The following is a 21,812-nucleotide window of genomic DNA, read 5'->3' on the forward strand; positions in this document are numbered from 1 at the left end:
TCCAGAGACCAGAAAAGCAAAAAGTCGCTGGAACCGAGCAGCAAGTACCTTTATGAAAGCCTAGGACGACTTCTGCGGCAAGGTCACTCTCTGACCTGCTCTGCTTGATGGTAATGCCTCAGTGTAATTAGCATTTAAGTGGAGACTCCTAAAATGATGAGAATCTTGAGTGTGGACTTCTGTTATGGTTTGAATATGAGGTGTTCCCAAAAGCTCACATGGGAGACAATGCAAGAAGGAGAAATGATTAGGTTGCAAAAGTCTTAACCCAATCAGTAAATTAATCCCTGATGGGATTAATTGAAGTGGTAGGATGTGGCTGGAGGAGGTGGGAATTGGGCCAGGGCCATGGGTTATATATTTTGTATCTGGAGACTGGAGACTCTCTCTGCTTCCTGATCGCTGTGATGTAAGCTGCTTCCCTCTACAACCCTCTCCTGCCATGATGTTCATTCTCACCTTGAGCCCGAGGAATGGAGCTGGCCTCCTATGGACTAAGACCTCTGGAACTGTGAGCTCTTGAATAAACTTTTCTTCCTCTGCTGGTCAAATCCTTTCAGTCACAGCAGTGAAATAGCTGACTAAAACAACTGGTATCTAAAAGCTTGATGTATTTACTTGTTGAGATGGGATCACTTATTTATGACTGTTATTGTAAGGATCTTAAATGTCCCCCAAAAACCTCCATGCTAAAAGGCTTGGTTACCAGTCTATGGCATTACTGAAGGTGGGGGAACCTACAGGAAGTGAGATCAGATGGAAGGAAATTAGGCCAGTGGGGACATGTCCCTGAAGGGGGTATTGGAAAGCCAGCCCCTTTCTCTCTCCCTGCCCCTCTCTGCTTCCCAGCCACCATGAGGTTAATAGGCCTCCTCTGCTAGGCCTTCCTGCAATGATGTACTGTGCTGCCACAGGTCCAAAGCAACAGGGTCAAGTGATGGTGGACAGAAACCTCTGAAACCACTGGCCAAAGTATACTTTCCTCCTATACATTAATTAGCTTAGAGATTTTGCCCCAGAGACAGGAAACTAACACAATGACCACATATGCAAATATTCAGATGAAAACTAAATTGAATGGAGATCAGTGGTTTGGAGTACATTATGAGGATGGTATTTTCTAAAGGAAATCAACATATCTTTTTGTTCCTGCTGTACCCCAAGGACACTGGAGCAGGTGTTTTCCTCCTTCCATTCCTCCCTGCCTGCCTTCAGCAAAGATATACAAAGCAGTTAGTGTGTACTCAGCAGTGTGAAAGGTACAGAAATGACTGATGCTTGCCCTCAGGAAGTCTATGTTCTAAGAGAATAAACATATGGACACATTTTGCATAGTGCAGCATGAGAAAGTGAATCATGTTCTGTAATGGAAGGACAGACAGGGTCCAATATATACAGAAAGGACTGACTGATTAATTCAGATTTGGGCTAGCTGTGTGAGGTTTTTTTTTTTTTTTTTTTTTTTTTTTTTTTTTTTTTTTTAACCAAATTGTCATTTAATTCAGAAGTTTAGGTAGATCTTTTTTCAAAATTGTGGTAAGATATACACAGTGCAAAATTTACCAGAGCAACCATTTTCAATTGTACTCTCAATGGCATGAAGCCCATTCAAAATGTTGCCTAACCATCTCCACCATGCATTCAGTAGACTTTGGGAGGGTGAAGAATGAGTAATTCCCTCAGTGTCTATTGCTTGCATTCATTTGTAGAGCATAATTAATTAATTCCCTCATCTGCTGCCTTGATCCAAGGATATTTGAGAAAACTTTAATACTTAGTGTACAATAAGTGTAATTTATAGGGTTTATTGAAAATGAGAACAAGGAAATGAAAATGATATTATATGATGAGTTGTTTCATAGAAATTTTTCTGTAGTTTGGAGGCAAATTCACATCTAAGCTTCATAGCTGAAAACCAAAGAGAACACATGAATGTAAAAACATAATCCTTTAAAACCAAAATACTATTGTTGAGATTTGTGTCTGAAATTATTTTTCATATATTTGTTGTACTATATTTTTGTACAAATTGGACTATTTCAGATTCTCTTTAAAAGTATCTTAAAAATTTTATGCTACCTTTTAGCATAAAATTAGAGGTATTTCAGAACTCAGCACCTAAATAATGTACTTATTTTTAAAAGACTATTTAAATTAATGGTACTTAGATGTATGTATAATTTAATTTTCTCAGCTACATGGATGATAATAAGAGTGATAGTTAATAAATTCTCACAATGTTAATAAATGTTAATAAATGCTTACTAGGGGCCAGGAACCGGACTAAGCATTTTTCATATATTATTTAAATTTATCCTCACTACATTTCTGTGATGTGTACATTTTACTTCTCTCTTTTATGAAGCAAAGACTACACACACTAAGCAACTCTAAAACATGAAATGATCTTTTTTGTCTTATATCTTTGATTCACATATTTCTGGTGTGGGGTGTGTTGAGTAGATGGAAATGATAGTCCCTGTTCTTCCCACTTCATGAGGGAGGAGGAATAAAACATGATTCCTTGTGCCTTTGCACGATCTGACCTATATGGAGTTAAGTATTTCAGCTGAAAAACAAAATCTGAGCTTCACAAGGAATGGCCTCAGGTAACAGGTGGGATGGTTAGATGGTGGAGATAAGAGGTAGCCAAGGGTCAAGCTGACTTTCCTATATTCAGCTCATGTAACCGGGTGGATAGTGTAGCCAGTCACTAAGATAGTAATAAAAACAATTCTCCAGAGCAGAAGTTGGCACGCTCTTTCTGTAAAGGGCCAGATAGTAAATATTTTAGGTTTTGTGGGCCACATGGTCTCTATCACAGCTACTCAATTCTGTTGTGAAATGAAAGCAGCTACAGACAAAACATAAATGAAGAGTGTGGCTGTGTTCCAACAAAATTCTAGAAATTATTCACTGGTTCTTGGTGAGAAGGATTCAAGACTGTCTGTATTCACTGTCTTTTCTACAGTTTCCAACAGTCTTCTATGGTCCTTTGGCTTTTCAATTTAGGTTTATTGGAGTTTATAGTCGCCCCAAACTATTCAAACATACATCATGCCATTCTCACGTTATCCCAGTGAGTTGATTTTCTCTGGTTTTATTGATGAGAAACTGACACCCAAGTACTAAAAGGCTCTTGTACAACATCACTGAGTTACCAATAGGAAACCTCAGTGTGAGGTCACACGCTCTGACTTCACAGATAATGCTTCTGTGACATCTACAGAGTTTATAACAGGAAAAGTTATTGGTGTTATTTTGGATGATCTTCACAGTTTCTATTTGCTACTCATATTTTGAATATGTTATCTACCCATTTATTCATTCATTTGTTCAACCAACATTTATTGAAAGTTCTTTGGTGTCGGAAAGTGTTAGACCCTAATGATGTAAGAGAAACCAAAAATTTACACGAGCCCATCTCTTAAAGATGTAGTAAAGGAGGAACATCATTTAATTGAGACAACAAATACTACATGAATATAGTTATAGTCAGAACTCTACACTCTGACACGGAGGGATATCATTAAATGTTCAAAGCTTATGATAGAGATCTTCAATCCCCTCTGTGTAAGTGAAGGAACAATTCCCCTAAATAAATGGTTATAAGTCAGAGACTAGAAGGGTGGGAAGTCTCCAACAAAGGAGAAAGAGGGTGAAAGAATTCCCTTTCTAGACTGAAGGAGCCAGCATATGCAAAAACCCTGGCAGGAGGAGGACCTTATGTAAGGGACTATAAAAAAGCAAGATTGGCAAGAGCCTAGAGAACAAGTGGGGATGCAGGACCCAGATTAAGGCCATGTTAATGTCCGATCATTGTTTTGGAGACCTCTCTCAAAGTGCTTATTTACTCTGAAAAACAAAATACCTATTTAAATAGAGAAATGGCATGAACTCATTTCTCACTCTGAAAAGATTGTTTTATTTTAGTAGGAAGAATAGATTGAGTAAGGAGAATGGATTGGGTATCAATATGACTGGATGGGAGACACTAACTAGGAATTATGACAGTACTCAAGGTGAGAGCCAAGTGCACAGAAGCTAGAGTCAGTTGGGAGGTGAAGTCAGAAGTATCACTGGATTCAGGAATGGAGCTAGTGGAGTCTTCTGGAATCTCTGAACTGGAAATAAGCATCTTGTGATTAGCCTTTCAGGTTTTAAGTTTGAAATGCTTTGAGACAGTAAAAAAAGAACACCAAATCACATTTACCATCCTTGACTATTTAAAGGAATAATCGAGAACGGAGCTGGGTACAGTGGTACATGCCTGTAATTTCAGTGGCTTAGGAGGCTGAGGCAGGAGGCTAACAAGTTCAAAGCCAGCCTCAATAATTTAGCAAGGCCCTAAGCAACTCAGTAAGACCTTGTCTCTAAGTAAAATATAAAAAAGGGCTGGGCACATGGCTCAGGAGTTAAGTGCCCTGGGTTCAATCCCCAGTGCAAAAAAAAAAAAAAAAAAAAAAAAGATATCTGTGGGAATGACTGATAGCTGGAATCAGCTGAGCTGTATCTGTCATCTCATCACATATGATTCAATTTTATTTAATCAGAGAGATAAATATTTCCTATAATCAAATAAAATATTCAATAATTGATTAAAGCAAAACTATAGGGTAGAAACAAAGACTTTCCATCAAAGGGCACTTTCTAGTAAACGTAGTATTAAAAAAAGTATGTTTTTAGATTTGGGAACAAAACTTTATTTTCTTAGCAAAGTGGAGACAAATTTATTCCAACTCATATTTGACATTCAGGAAAACACATTAACATTCTCCCAGAGCTTGCTGCAAGTCTTTTAGCCTGATGTAACTGAGAATTGAAGTGAAAGTTTTCAAATCTGCATTGTGTGGAAGGGGCTTGTTGCTTGTTTGTTTATTGTGCATCTTTCTCACTTTATGCCTCCTCTTTGCCTGAAGCTACCATCAGGAATGAGCCGTTGCAGTTGCTATTTTCTGGTGAAGTATGTAAAAATAAACATGAGCTAAATGCACACTTATGGGACATTTAGAAGAGAGTTGCAGCAACTCTGCATCTGATTTTGCTTATTCCTTCTTTGCTTCCTCTCCTTGTGGTTTTTGTCTAAAGCCTCTGCTGCAACCATGGGTGACTGTGTTCTCTGAGTCTGTAAACAAATTGAGTCACTTAAAAAGAGTCAGTGGGAAGGGGGACACTTGCTACTTGGAGGCACAGGTATTAGTTCTCACTCTTCCACAAATTGTGGTGTCTGAAAAAAGTCACTGGAGCACTTAATTTCATCATAAATTGCAAAAGGTAGTTGGTTAGAATCACAGTATCTCAGGATGAAACATTGAGACCAGTCAGCTCCCCACAAACACACATACCAAAGGACCCGGCAGTATAAAGATATTGAAATGGGGGTCATTCACACTCTCAGAACAATATTTGGCAGGAAGCAAGACCTAAGTAAATATTTAATAAGTGAATGAACGAATAACAAGTGATCCTTGTCTTGGGTCAGAGAGTTCATTTCATTTTTCTTTTCTCCATGTTTGTTTGTTTGTTTGTTTGTTTATTTATTTATGTGGTACTGGGGATGGAATTCAGGGGCACTTGATCATTTAGCAACATCTGCAGCCTTTTTTAGTTTTCATTTTGAGATAGGGGCTCACTAAGTTACTTAGGGTCACCATTCCCTTTTTTTAAAAAAAAATTATTTAAAAAATTTTTTTTAGTTGTAGATGCACACAATACCCTTATTTCATTTATTTATTTTTATGTCGTGCTGAGGATTGAACCCAGTGTCTTACATGGCCAGATAGTGGCTCCACCACTGAGCCATGACCCCAGACCCAGTTATTCCCTTTTAAGGCACCTTTCTTATCACTACTTCCTTCTATTAAAACTTATTGATAGTGTGTACCCAATAAATGTTTGCTGATTGATTTTCAGATGATATCTGAAATTTAATTCTAGAATTTCCTTCAATTGATCTTATTCCTGGGACCATTTAGGGTAAGTTTGGTCTCATTTTCACATCTCAGTCCTTTAAGGATTGGAAACTGACTACCTAGTTTCTAGGGTGTCCTTTTCCTCCTTCCTTTGCTCAAACAAACATTCCTGTTTACTAATAACTGCCAGGGTACTTTAAAAATAAAATATTCCTGTAGGAATTTTGAGTTTAAAAAAAGTTTGCATGTAGTCCATCTCTTGCCCTGGAACCTTCTTGTCTTCTCTTCCTCTTAGGTACATTCTTATTACCACTTTATCACAGGGACCTTGACAGGGGCATCCACACAACAATCCTCTTCACAAACAAATACTTCACTCAAGAAACTTGCTAGGCTCTCACATTGAGAATCAGTGGCCCTTACTAGGGAGGAGGAGCACTCAAGTGAATTCAATAAAAGTATTCCCTATCCAGAAATGGGAATGAGCCTTCAAATAGTTATGAGCATAGAAAATGATCTAGAAATGCTTACCAAGAACTAAGACTGCTGGGAGAGGGGATGATGAGGGAGGCAGGAAAGACAGCCCTTGAACTGAGCATAGAAGGGTGAGAGGCAGTGGGCCAAGAAGGAATTGGGGAAGCATGTAAGTAAAGGCGAAAATGGCATGTAAGAGCATATGTATTCTAGTAATAGGGAAAACCTCAGAAATGTCAAGAAAAGCCTCTTTAGCCCATACCCGGGGTGCCATTAGACACATACCATTAGAGTCATGTCTTCATCCTGAGCTCTGGCCTCCCACATTCCTGATCTAATGCCACCATCTGAACACGGCTTTCCTGGCAAGACTCTGTGGCTACCTTTCTCACTGATTGTTACCAGGTGTTACTTCTTGTGCCTGGGCTTAAGGTAAGGCTGACATATATCTTGTGCATGAAAAAAAAAAAAAAAAAAGAACAGAGGAAGAGAGAGAGAGAATTATCCACCTGATCCAATGAGTGACATTCCTTGAGGGAAGAAGATTTTTTTGATGTGATGGTGGATTCTCAAAAAAATCATAAAATCACAAATCAGCAAAGAATTCCAAATGCCATTGGACTTCTGCCATATTGGTTCTGGTAGAAGTTTTTACCTATATTTAGCTTGTATCCTTGAAACCACCTGAAATTGCATAGCAAAGAAGTTTCTTTTGGAGGTTCCTTCTATTTGTTCATAGATTTGTAGGAAGAGAGCATATTATCTTTATTTATTCAGCAGTGCTGTATCTTGAAATGTAAAGGTAACATTCCAAACTTGATGATTCTCATCTTTTTGATTATATACACTACTTCTACATATTATAAAAAACTGACAGTCTTTCATTTCTACTGAAACTTTATGGAAGGCATCATTACCACTCCCACTTTCCCAGTTTCTTTGTTTTATTTTTTTCTTTCTATAATAAAATTGTCAATTCTTCAGCACTGTGGAACTTCAGTCACACAGCCCAGACTTTTAGCTTACCTTTGAAAACACTGCAAAGGGACATGAATTTCTGTAAAAAGATTCCATAAGGATAATTTTCATACTGGACAAAATGGAAGGATATCACCTCACAAGTGTCTCATGCATACACTCTCCTTTTAGTTACTTTGGGCCCCAAATTATTTTAATTCCTTTGATTTGTGGATCTGGATTTAAACCAACATAATCTTAAACCAACCCTTCAGCTTCCTACAGGGATGACTCTTACCCAGGTTGATTTGAGGCTTTTCTCCCTCAAGAAGACTTGTTCAATATCTTCAGTGCATCTTCAAGTCTGTAGAAAAGGCTTCATGTAATGTAGTTCTTTCCACATTGTGGAATTCATTCAAGAGCTTGGCATGTATTTAAGCACCGTAATGAAGCCTGGAGCATTATTTGTCTTTGGAGTCCTGTAGTTCTTGTGTGACGTCTGTTGAATCCTCCCATTTTGTTCTTTAGACATTACCTGGATCAGGAATTCTCAAGCACCATTCTACCATGAATGGAAGAATCATGTGGGAGTAGTCTTCAAAACCATCAGAAGCTCCAAGATTTCTTTTAAGAATCAGAATGTACCTGAACTCATAATTTGCAAGTAATTTTTAGTTTTGTTATATTTATGGAAACAATGTAGGTGTGATTGCTATTGTGAGGAACTCAACTGGGACTCTCTATATGATCTATAACTCTCTATATGATCTAGAACCACTTCTTGTAAATGTACAATTGACATTTGATTTCTAAAAGAATTAAAGGTAAAAAAAATTAAATAATTGAAAATCCTTTCATTATTTTCTTTGACATGCTTGTTCTGTGAAAAATTGAAAAAGTATGTTAAAATTTCAATGTCACTTCTAATTTGCTCTGATTGAACTTGTATGTCAGTTATTGATGTGTGCATATCGATGCTGTTACTGAAATTTCAACTTTTTAGCTGTTAAGACCACGTTATTTCTGTGATGGATTATATTTTTAGTCAATGTAAATTTCTATGCCATTTAATGTAGTTTTTCTTGGATTCAGTTTTATGTTAGACTGATACTTTCTTCTGTGCATTATTTTAGTTTACAGTTGGCTTACGTATTTTGATTCAACACTTTAAAAGTTTCATTTATCATAGGTTTGGGATATGTTTCATACAATAAGAACTAGCTCTGGGACCACACTGCCTGTTCTCAAATCCTGGTTCTAATATTACTTGCTCTATGATCTTGGGAAAGTTTCTTAATATCTGTGTACAGGGTGCTTAAGTAAGACTCTGGCACATGATCCTCAATTACATTAATCAGTATATTATAATAGCAGTAATAGTAGTTGTCCTGGTAGTTGTATAGTAGCAGTAGTAGTATTAATAATAATAGTAATATTATCCACTCTTTGGTCTTATGCTATTTCTGTCTTTCTCATGTCTTTTGTTCTTGATTTTTTTATCACTAGTGATTTGTAATTTATACATTCTTTTCATATTCCCAGTGATCTACATATAATAATTTACTATAGATACATATATAATATACACACATTCATACATATTCTTACATATAATAATTTATGTAAAATAATTTATATATATTAAAAATATAACAACCCCATGGTTTTATGTGTCCAAAATGAAAGTTAGATACTGAGACTTCATTTTGAAATATTTAAAAATGCGTGACTTCTGCCCAATTTGTAAGTTTTCTTTTTACATAATAATCCGATATATTGGATGATTGTTCACTTATCATATGACCAATGCTATTTACAAAGAAGTATTTTGACCTTGACATTGTTTTGTAATCATGATAACATTTTTTGTTTGTTTTTAATGTTTACTACTTTTTTTTTTTTTTAAGTATTCCTTTCCAGACACTTTATTCTTTTATTAGTTAGTTTCAACCTTTCTTCAAGTAATGTTTTCACTTTTGGTTATATGGTTGGGGAATCTGTTTTCTTGCATATTTCTGTTAGTATTGCACATGTCTGGTTGTATGTCCATCAGCTTCTTATTAGTATAACAAACCTGAAATAATCAGTTTATAAAGAGAATAGGTTTATCTCTCCTCACAGTTTTGGAAGTAGGAGTCCATGGATAATGGTCCCATTTCTTTGGGCCTGTGGAAGGGCAGCACATCATGGAAGGAGCATTTGGAGGAGCAAAAGTGCTTATATCACAAGCCAGGAACAAAGAATAAAAAGGAAGGAGCTAAGGTCTCAGAATTCCATTTGGAATTATTCCCCCAGTGATTTAAAGACCTCCTACTAGGCCTATGCCTCACCTCTTAAAAGTTCCCCCACCTCCCATTAGCATCACCTCTGGGGCTAACCAAGCCTTTAACACATGTGTCTTTGGGAGACATTTAATATCCAAACCAGCCAGGCTGGTGACACACTCCTGTAATCTCAGTGACTCAGGAGGCTGAGGTAGATCAGGAGTTCAAAGTCACCCTCTGCAACTTAGTGAGGCCCTAAGCAACTCAGGGAGACCCTGTCTCTACATAAAATATAAAAAATACTGGGGATGTGACTCAGTGGTTAAGCACCCCTAAGTTCAATCCTTGGTACCAAAAAAAAAAAAAAAAATCCAAACCATAGCAGACTGGATTTAGCACTTCTTCATGGTGGTCTTATTTATAAATAGATGTAGTTCCATAATTTTCAATATTTAGTACTTCAAAGAACAAATGTAACAACAACATACATATGTACATATATATTTATTTTATTTTATATATTCTTATATACATATATGGGCATTTTTGTCCATCTCTCTACCTATCTTCAGTCTTTTCCTTGAAGATAACAGGACAATAGTGAGATGCTTTATCATCAAAAGTTAACCATTTTGCTAAGCAAATTTTTCTGTGGGTCACTTTTTATTAATTTTGCCTAAAATTTGGTATGCCATTCAAAATAATTTTTTACTTTATCCTAGCTGAAGAAAGTTTTCTATTTTCTATTGCTTTTCCTCCATTTACTCTTCTCACTCCTTTGCAAAATCCGCACAGATTTCTTATATGTGTTCTGAGTCACATGGCTTTCATTTCATTGTGTAAATACATGTCTGTTTTTCCCTTTGAATTTGGGAAAAGTTTTCCTTTCTTATTTCCTAATTCTCTTGTTCAGTTATCTGCAGTATTTTATGTGTTGATCACACAATTCTTTGTGTTTTAAATTTATGAACCATATTTTTCGCCTCCAACAAAACATTCCAGTTATTACATTTTTTCTTTTATACGAGTGTTTTCTCTTGAAAAAAATCAACATCCTCACAAATCTTATTAAAAGTAGGATTAGAGATTTACTAAACTTTACCCCGCTTTCTTGCATTAAATCTGTCTTGTTGGAATGTTTTTGTTCCAGATTCTCAGTTCACCACCTTCTTTGTTTTTGAACTGCTGAAAACATTTTCATATATCATCTTTCTCCTGGAGTCCTCAATCCATCATTGGTACTGGAGATGGATTTGCTCAGAAAGTGGAATTGATTTAAATTATGTACACTTAGACTAAAAGAGAAAGGGAAAGTGTGGGTTGATTGTTTTGGTGCCAGATTAGGAGCCCACTGACTTTGCAGGGAGAGGTCAAGGTAAGATATGCGGACCTTGGCAGCCTTGGTAGGAAGCTTCTCCAGAGTGTGGACCATGCTTCTTTCCTCTGGTGATTGCAGCAGGATGAAGGGACAAAGGGCACTACACAACTACAAGCCCCTCCATTCAGCCCACCCTCTCTGTTGCATGCAAGGGAAAGGCCAAGGCAGAAGCACAGCTCTGTGTGAACACCACTGTTTTATGCATCCTGAGAGGTCTGAGGAGGATCAAAATTGCCCTTTCTTTCTCCTTAATTTTGTTCTTGCCTTAACTGTACCTGCTGAACTTTTTTAAGGTCAATAGATGTCCTCTGTTGTGATCATTCTTAATGGCTGCATATTATTCACTTTTTTTTTTTTTTTTCCCTGATGCTGGGGCTTGAACCCAGGGCCTTGTGCATGTGAGGCAAGCATTCTAACAACTGAGCTATATCCCCAGCCCCTATATTATTCACTTTTATGGACTTACTTTAGTTATCAATTTCCCACTTGGTGGACATTTGATTATTCTAGGGTTTCAGAAGTATAAATGAATGTAATAATATCTTTATATGTTCATCTAGAAATATTTGTTTAAATAAAATCACTTTCCCCCCTGTAATGTTTTTATATCTTTAATGTAGTTTTTGTATTTTCAGCTTTTTTTGGTGGGATATTAGATGTTGATGTGCTTATCAAATATTCTGTTTTTTCCTGATTCATTAATTTTCATTTTTATTATAATTTCTGACTTGTATTTTTAGGATTACTTTGTTGTTCTTTGCGTTTAATTTTAATGATTTATTCATTTTATTTTTATTCTTTGAGCATGTTTAAAACAAGAATACATAAGATAACAAATTTGTCTTTAAGTTTTGGTCACAGTGATTGAGTTTTTTATTAAAGTTCTTATTATTCTTTTAAAAAAACTTTTTATTCTGTAATTGCAAGTTTGATTCCTCTTTTATCCAATAGTTATTTTAATGAGCATTCATAAATTTCAATTGGTCAAGGATTTTATTGTACTTTTGTCATTGATTTCAGTTTTTATTGCACAGTGGTGATAGAATATAATGGAAACATTTTCAGTCTTTTGGGATTTTTTGAAACTTCATGTGGTCAATATTGATCAGTTTCATTGTGGTCGATAAGGGATTTATTTTGTGTGTGTGTGAATATTATTAGTACCTAAAATATATTTATATATATTTCTGTTTTACAGAGCACTCCATTGATGGTGCATCTATTAAGTCAATCTTTTAAAATTCTATTACTTAATCTTTTTATCTCTCATTAATTACTTTGTGTCCACAATCCACAGACTTGTTAAAAGTCCCTGATTTAATGATCATTTATCAATACTGTATTATTTATTACAACATTTTTGGAATTTTACAATTTATGGTAGGTTTATCGCTCCACAGATAAAACATGTCCTTGTTGTCCTACTTAATAGTTTGTTTTAAATTCTCCCTTGATTAATCAAAATACTGTGTGTCTTCAGTTCTCTTTCACATGGCATTTTTTTCTGATATAGTTTGGCCTCTTATTTTCCTTATAAATTTTCTGAGCCATTAGGTTTTTACACCTTTTTATATTCAGAAAAAAGTCCAATTATTCTTTTAATCTATTTTAAGAATTTTTTAAATTGGAGAAGTTAATTTCTGTTTATTGTCTTAACATATTTTTGTGTTCTTTCCTTGGCTTGTGTGCTTTCTCTTTCTTTTTCCTGTTTAATCTGTATTTCCTTTGCTTTTCCCACCCTGTTCGGAATAGTGTGAATTTAAAAATCTTTGTGTTTTTTTTTAACTTTATTAGTAGTTATTCTCAAGTTTCTATTTAAATTTTTCCTGAAACTGTAATCATATCTACATAGGAAAAAGCAGTATCAATAGACTTCTACTTATGAGTGTAAAAAATTTGCTACAGTCTTACCATCATTTCTCTTTTTAGATAGTGTTCACTGAAGTAATCTGGGTTCAGATATGTCTTGTTATTAAATCATTTCTCTTAATTACAATATTTCAGACATAATTTATGACATTAAAATTCATCTTGGTATATATATCTCATAAATTTGACAATATATGTTTAAGTCATTCATATTATGCACAAATCCTTGTACGGTGCTACTTAACCATTTTAAAATTAATGATTTGAATTCATATTTTCAGTGTCCCAGCTATTCTACAGTTTATTGCTTTTTATTTTGAGAAGATGCATATTAACATCATGCTCTTAGAACACTGCATATCTGAAAAGTGACCTTGGACAGGGATATTGAACCACCTAGTTTTTTGCCTTCTAAAATTCAATGATCTTTTAGAGAAGGCAAAGGTGATATGATTTACTTGTCATTGAGGATTAGTCACAATAACATTTATATTTGTTAAGAATGTCATATATATATATTTCCATGATAGATGTTACCATTTAATTCTCTCAGCAAATCCGAAAGTTGTTATTCCCATTTAATAGGAACCTGGGTCCTAGCATGTTTGAAGAATTTAATGTTTTCATAGTCAGTAAACGACAATGCTATATTTCTGACTCCAAACCCTAAATTCTTAACCCTTATGTTTAAAATTATTTTATTTTAATGCTTGCAAACATATAAGATTCTTTCTAAACTTTTGAAAGCAAATGAAAAATAAGAAAGAAAAGGAAAAAGAGCATCATATGTAGATGCTCATTTCTTCATTAATTTTGAGGGTTCATGTTAAGCCTTTTATCTGAAAACCAGGCCCTTTTCCAATTAGAAGTGTTTCCTTGAGCTTGATTGATATTCTCATGTATTTATCTAATTCCTTCTTATTTTAGAAATGGTGCACCTTTCTCTGAATTCTGAGATTTTTATCCCTGCTTTACCATCTGTACTATTGATCAGCTTTCCTGTGACATGGATCCTGCTGATGAAAGAACCTCATTTTTATGGAGTTAAATCAAAGGAAATGAGAGTCACCCTGTATCCTTGAAAGAGTGCTGGGTTGGAAAGAAGCTCTCGCCTTTCTTGGCCATTTGGTTGGTGCTTTGTAGGCACAGCATTTCTCTAAGCCTTGGTGGTCTCACTTTGAACTGGGGAGGATAATAATTGCCACACCCATCTCAGATCAAGAGAAATAATGCATGTGAGAAAACTCCAGAAATTAAAAATACATTTTAAATAAATGTATTTAATTAATTAAAAATACATTTTAAACACGATTTTCCAAGTTTATTTTTAGCGCTAGATCCAGGACGATGATCAACACTTATAAACTATCATTGTTGAAGGCAAATTAGCCTAAAACAAGTAGTCGAGAACCATTATCTTACAAATGAGAAAACTGGGGTCTAAAGAATTTCAGTGACCTGCTCACAGTGTCCTAGTTAGTAATTGATATGGAGTGAAACCCTGCAACCCGCCAGCCAAGTTTTTCATTATATTTATTTGTGCTTGAGACACATTTTTCAGCTTAGGAACAATGTGGTAAAAGCCAGGTCACTGGCTGGAAAGGCTCTTCAAGGCTTTTTGGAGATGTTTTTCATATGCAGATGTCTCAGAGTTAATTTGGGGTAAGGGCAGCCAGCCAGTCTGGCTGAATGCTGTGGGCCTCTTCCTTGGTTACTGCAGGGTGATTTTAAAAATGGTTCTCCCGCTGAGTGATAAGACCAGCTTCCCCAGGGAAAGTGCGATCTACAGAGCTGGGGGGGTTCCCTTGCTTTTTCCTGGGATACTTCTGTTTAAGCTCAAATCAGTAGAGAAACTTTTTAAAAAACCAAAGTTATATTCCATTAAACAGATAACCAAGCAATATGGTGTCAGCAAGATTCTCAGATGTCCCCAGTACTATTACCAACGTTACGTGAAGAGATGCATCTCCAACACAAGGGAAGGATGAGAAACTAGAGCAAACTACCCATAAAAAACCCCACCCTTTCTTTTTGTCAAAACCCCCAGATGTGCGCCAAGTGATCAGTGCTTCCATTAAAAGTTCAAAAGATGAAATCCAGATGTTTCTTTCAGTTCCATGCCCTTTGACCTCTGATGCATTTACTTACTCTTGGAGCTTTTGGTCACATGACTCTCTGAACTTTATGCTCTACCTAAATAGCTCTGAAATTTACTCTATGATAATGGAGCATAGAGTTGTTTGGGTTGGAGATCAATTTCATGTCTATGAAGTGTGGCTGAAACTTTAAAGTTTTCTTTTAGTTCTTTTCAAAAGAATGTCTGTGTTTAAGTCATGTTATCACTATTCTATCTGGAATTTTAAGTGCTAAACATTTTAAGTGCCAAATGTTTGACCCACTTTGGCAATAGAGAGTTGAAATGGATAAAGGTGCTAATAGAGCATGAATTATCTTTTTTAGCATTGCAAATAGAGCTTTAATAGACTTTGTTGTTATGAGAGGGACAAAATGTTCTAAGAAACAAATTGCCCTAAGACATATTTCTTGGCATTCAAGAACCAATCAAAAAACCATCTGCAATTACACAACACAGCAATGAAAATTGCTTTGAGAAAGATAAACGCCCCCCACCCCCATTCTAGACACAGACTTTAGTTCCTATCCTTAGGATGGTGACAGGATCCTTTGAAAATTTAAAACAAAATTTAGTGTAGAAGGTCAGTTGTAACACATAAGGAAAACAGAAGGAGACTGAATGTGAGCTTATTTTTTCTAATTCTATAGGGAGTTCCCAAATTTTTTAGGAGTATTAGTTATAAATTTAGGTTCCTCTTGTGAAAAATAACAAAACATGTTCATTTTTAACATTTCCAAAAGTCCTTAAAAAAAATGTCATTTTTCATACTACAGATCCATGGTAGTTGAACACTGTGTTGCTTTCTCAAAAGAATGTTGATATTGGTGTTGCAACCTGCCGTGGTCAAGTTTGGTGGAAAAAATGTGTCACTACTGGGAACCCAAATGGACTTTATGGCTAGTGTTGTTTTTGACAAAACCATATTGGTACAACTAAGAAAGGTTAAGGGGGTCGGTGGGAAGCAGTTCCTTGTGATTCAGTGATTCTTTTGCAATTACGTTTGGCAGGTTTTCTTTCTTCACTTGATTATTCTATTCCTGGAAAGGCCTGTTCAGGAAAAGGAGAGAGGCTACGGGGTTAGCTACATAAGGAAGAACCAGAAAATAGAGTATAAAAATTTTCCTCCTCCGAAAATATAAAATTATCCAACTGCTCTTCAGAGAGACAATTCCTTTGGATGGAGGAAACTGGTTCCCTGATTTCCAAATTCATTGGGAGATAACTGATCTCCTACTTGACCTCTTGCTTATTTTCTGGGGCTACAAAGATGACTTTGGCACTTATAAATGTGAATTCATTCCCAACTTCTTATCACTCCAGTTCTATCTGATGAATATAAATTACACAATTAAAAAAAAAGTTTGTATAATTTTTCAGCCAAGTCCCTTTTTTTTTTCCCCTTTCAATGAAATAATTCCTAAATTATTTGTACCTGGTTTATTCATATTTCATTCCATATGACTCTATGGCTTACACTTATTTCAATGGCACTGATTAATAAAGACTGAGTAATATAAAAAATTAACAATTGATCAAAAAAATCAGTTTCAAGCAAAAATATTTCTCTGACAATTGTTCTGTTGGCCAAATTGCAAAATAGGACAGTTCTTTGAGTAATTTGGATAAAGGTAAGATTCTATTTATTGGAGGATGGGATTGGTTATCTATTTTATTTATTCATTTAATAAATCTTTCATAAGCATTGATTTTTATCTTAAGAACTTGCAATGAAGTTAGAGTAACTATACGCATGTGTAAGGCACGATCTTTAAATGCTCATTGTCACTTCAATCTGGAAGGTGACTATTGGGTGACCACTCACTAGCGACCAGTGGAATTGCTGCATATCTATGATTCTGGTTGCTTCTCTGGCAATGCTTCAATGGTATTATATCATTACCAATTCATAAAAAATAGAAATTCTTTGAAAATGACTCGAACATAGTTAAGGTGGACTTATCCATAAATTTGCCAATAATTCAATTAGATATGTATACCTTCTCATATGTTTCATAGAATAGGAATTCTAATTTTGACACCAAGTCTAGCCTGGAAGGACTTGACACTTTCTCAGAAGCTGTTTATGGCTTGATCAGGGCTTCCATTCCTACTCTTGTGGCTTCTTTTTCCTCTTCCATCAGACCCTGACATCCTCCTTAGGCCCTGGCACCTTCATTAGGAAGAATACCTCTGTTCGTGGTAATGTCATGGGTGGAACAATTAGTCTTTTGAGATGAAGTGGCACTTTCCATTCAACTTTATTTCAGTTTTCTCTGTCCAAGATGAAGACTTGGGCCATTGTAACATTTCTGATCACTCTTTGACAATAAAAACACTTGGGGTCACTTCAAGGCATTAAATCACAGAATCAAGTCACAAGATCCAATCACATAACTCCAAAGCTTGACTTAGCTCTCAATGGCCTCTCAACTCTAACTTGTACCTGCTAAAGGTCAAGAGCCTGAAGTGAGCACGTGAGGGACAGTGAGTCTTCCTACCCTCCACTCTGTATCAGTGCATCTCCTCACCCACACTCTTCACCTGTGCACAGTTTCTCTCACCTGGGGGGTGGGGGTTAAATGTGGGAGTGACAAAGAGTGGGGAAAGCTAAGGGAACAGGATAGATGTCGTTTAGCTGAGAAGTATCATACCATTTGGACCTGGAAAATGGTTAAATTCATTCTTTTCTGATGAACACCTATTTGCCACATTGAGAGATTTCTTGCTGAGCCCCTTTCTCCTGGAGTTCTCTGGACCCATGTGGATGAAACTCTATGCAGTCACTGCAACTTCTTCCGGACCCCTGGCCCTTAGAGTGATCCAATGTCACACAAGGCCTCCCATGAAGTCCACGGGAAACATGCTCACATCTCTTATCCTGCCAGCTCTGAGAGTGTGGGCTAGTCTCTCCTCTTTCACCTCTACCACACATAGCCACTCTTCTCTGTTTCGAGATGCCGGAGGCTTGGGTCAGACTCAGGTTCAGCATTCCAAGAATCAGGCATTATTGGACACAGGTCAAGCTCTAAGTAGTTTCCTGAAACTCCCACCCCTTCTTCATGTGTGTGAGGAGGAGCACCCCAATCTAGTCATTCATGGAAAGTGGAAAAAAAAAAATGAAAAGAAGGAAACTGTCTCAACAAAAGGGGAAAAAAAGTCCTCCCTATTCTTCTCACAAGAATCTTCTTTCTCTTATCATTTTTTAATTAATTTTTTATTTGTTCTAATTGGGTATATATGACAGTAGAATGTATTTTGACACATTATACACAAGTGGAGCATAACTTCTCATTCCTCTGGCTGTACATGGTGCTGAGTCCCACCAGTTAGGAATCATACATGTATATAAGGTAATAATGTCTGTCTTATTCTACTGTCCTTCCCATCCCCACTGCTCCACCCCTCCCCTCACTCCACTCTGCACAATCCAAAGTTCCTTCATTCTTTCCTACCCACCCCCCCACTATGTACTGGCATCTGCTTATCAGAGAAAATATCCAGCCTTTGATTTTGGGGGATTGGCTTATTTCACGTAGCATGATAGTCTCCAGTTCCATCCATTTACCTGCAAATACCATACTTTCATTCCTTTTTAAGACTGAGTAATATTCCATTGTGTATATGTACCACATTTTCTTCATCTATTCATCTGTTGAAGGGCACCTAGATTGGTTCCATAGGTTAACTATTGTGAATTGAGCTGCTATAAACATTGATGTGGCTGCACCACTGTAGTATGCTCATTTTAAGTCCTTTGGGTATAAACCTAGTGTTGGGATAGCTGGGTTCCATTCCAAGTTTTCTGAGGAATCTCCATACCGCCTTCCATAGTAGTTGCACCAATTTGCAGTACCACCAGTAAATGCTTATTGCTTGTATTCTTGGTAATTGGCATTCTGACTGGAGTGAGATGAAATCTTAGAGTAGTTTTGATGTGCATTTCTCTAATTGCTAGAGATGATGAACTTTTTTTTATATGTTTGTTGATTGATTGTATTTCTTCTGTGAAGTATATCTCCTGGATCTGACTGGGTGGACAGGGGTCCTGGAATGGTTTCAGGGATCATTCTCTTCATGACTCTGCACACCAGGTCAGGATCTGTCTCTTCCCTGTTTGTGCGACATATCTATCAGATACGTGTCTCAGTAAAAATCAGGTCAGGGAGGGTCCAGTCTAACTTCATTTTGTAGTAATATTTGAATTTGAGGAAATGACTGGCTTAATTTTGCTGATATAAATGAGAGATTCCTCTTCTTACTGAATAAAGTCCATATTCTATTTGTATGACCCTGTCTCTTTTACATAACATCCCTTAAAAGTCATATTGTACTTAACATTTAGTTTATTCCTCTATGTCTGATAGGAAGAGGTGGTTTATTCAATGCTTGGAACAATGGAACTTGAGACATATGGCTTCTAGGTATGGCCCATCAGCACACTGCCATCTTAGAAAATCCTGATTCTCTATGTCCAGTATGTCCTGTGGCCTGTCTCAGAGAATATCCTGGAGTCAGCAGATTACTTGCCAATAAATGGCCCAACCCAGCAAGTGTTGGAAGAAAGAAAGAACTCCAAGCCCATGTGGCCTTGGGAAGGCTTTGCTTACATGGGGGTCGCCCCTTTGTAACCATGTCTGTATCCCCAAGTAATAAATCTTAACAATAACTTTTTCTAGAAGTTCTAAGCTTGGGCTGAGCCAGGCCCTTGAAACCAATACAGTAATGGTTGACTCTGGAATTGATGGAAGTTTACAGCCTAAAATCAGCCTAATGCCTAAATTCTCTGAGAAAAAAGTATGACTTGAATGTCAAATGTTATACTGTCCAGTTTTGAAAAGGGTGCCTAAAACATGAGTCCCAAGGATTGATGGACAATTCAAAAAGGCTTCACTGGGCTTGGGGTGCTTTCAAAAGATCAAATCATTTCTTGATTTTTATAAATTTTATATACTATTTTAACATTTTACAATTACTTTAAGACCAGCAAAGAGCACATCAGGCCCTGCTGCCTTCCCACATGAAGTGGTGTAAATTAATTGGTCCCAGCTTGCACTACTGTTGTTGGATCAACACGGTCTGACTGCCTTCTGCAAAATGCCAACTAACAGATCAAAGCCTCTGGAGAATGACCCCTATTTTTCCCCAAATATGTGTGGGTTTTTTTTGGAAATCCATATCTCCTGCCTCCTTAAATGTCTGCAAGTCATTGTGAGAAGACAGTTCCCATCGTTTTTACTTGAGCCCATCTCCCTACTAATTTGCAGCCCTAGAAACCAGCTGAGTATTGCACCACCACGAGGTGGTGTCTATAGTGGGTTGTCCAGATGTCTTTCCAGTTATGCGCACTCTAACTCTGCCTGTCCATTCTGTTTCCGGTCCCATCTCAAGAGGGTCAGGTGGGTGCTCTGTGCCTGCCTTTGCACCTCTCCCCACAGCTGGTCAGCTTGCAGATGGCTTCCTAGGAGAAGATCCCTCAGAAAAAGCACCAGTCAGACATTTCAGTCAGACATGTGCTCAATTAATATCGATTATTTGCACTAGTAACAGATTAATATTTGATTGTGGTCAGTGCATTTATCATAACAGTCATCATTTTAGACGTTCATTACTTACAATCCAGTAGCATTAAATACATCCAAAATTCACAATATCTCAACCAATTAATATTAATTATTAGTGTTAGCATTAGCAGTTATTAGTATTATTTGCAATTTTAGTATTAACATCATACCAATATTTGACTGTGATCAACGCATTTAACATAATATTCATTATTTTAGACATTTATAAGTATACAATTCAATGACATTAAGTATATTCATGAATTTGTAGAACCGTCACTGCCATTAATGCCCTAAACATTTTTATTGTCCCCAGCAAAAACTCTGGACCGTTAAACCGTAACTCTCCTTAAATCCCTCTCTCAAGATAAGGTTTGTATTAATGAATGGTACCCCAGTGAGTTTTAGGAGATTGCTGAGTCCCATTCCCCTGAGCCCTTTGGAATTCCTAGGGAGCCACCGGGTGGGAGGAAAGCAACGGACTGAAAATCCCAAACACATTTTCATGTGGTCTAAGAGGAGAGGGGCTGGGGAAATAATATGCCACCAGCTGATGTAAAGAATTTTCAAGATTTTACTCTCTGGTTAGTTTTAATTTTGTCTTCCATGTTTAGACAATTTAGACATGAACAAAGAGCTGGAGGGAGCCACCACTGTGACTCAGACGTGGAGGAGAAAGTGGAGGCCTCTTATACTGTCCTTGCTAATCTCAGCAAGGACCTGATGTGCAGCCCTGTGACATACACCTTGCTTTCCAGAGAAGCTACAAAATATGATGCTTGGACAGGCGGGTCACTCCAAAGATTCTGGCTCAGCACCAGGGCCAGATGACAAGTCATAAAGATCCAGAGTCGGCCTTCCCCCGCTCATTCTGCCACTCAGGAAAGACCCTCCCACCAGCGCGGTTTTGCAAAAGGACAATTCCTTTTAAGTGACTGAGCAGCTCCAGGGGGACAACAAAAGCAAACAAGCTCCGTGTCCCACAGTAAATCGTCTCTAGCTGAAGGATGTCTGGTTCCTCTCTGGAAAGAATGTTCTTCGCTGAGTTGCAGTTTGCCAAGGGTCAGATATGACAGAAATGAAGTGTTGCTAATAGTGATGGAAAAGGATTCCTACTGTTTGTGGCCAATGCTGGGTAGTGGAAAGGCCAAATTTGTGGGCCAGAAAACAGCAGGAGCCAGTAAACTTTCCCCAAGACTCACTAAACTTTGAGTCACCTCTGTTCCCCCAGCCGTTCTGTCAGCCCTGTTTGGGGGAAAC

Source organism: Sciurus carolinensis, chromosome 13, assembly GCF_902686445.1.
Source record: "Sciurus carolinensis chromosome 13, mSciCar1.2, whole genome shotgun sequence".
Taxonomy (NCBI): domain Eukaryota; kingdom Metazoa; phylum Chordata; class Mammalia; order Rodentia; family Sciuridae; genus Sciurus; species Sciurus carolinensis.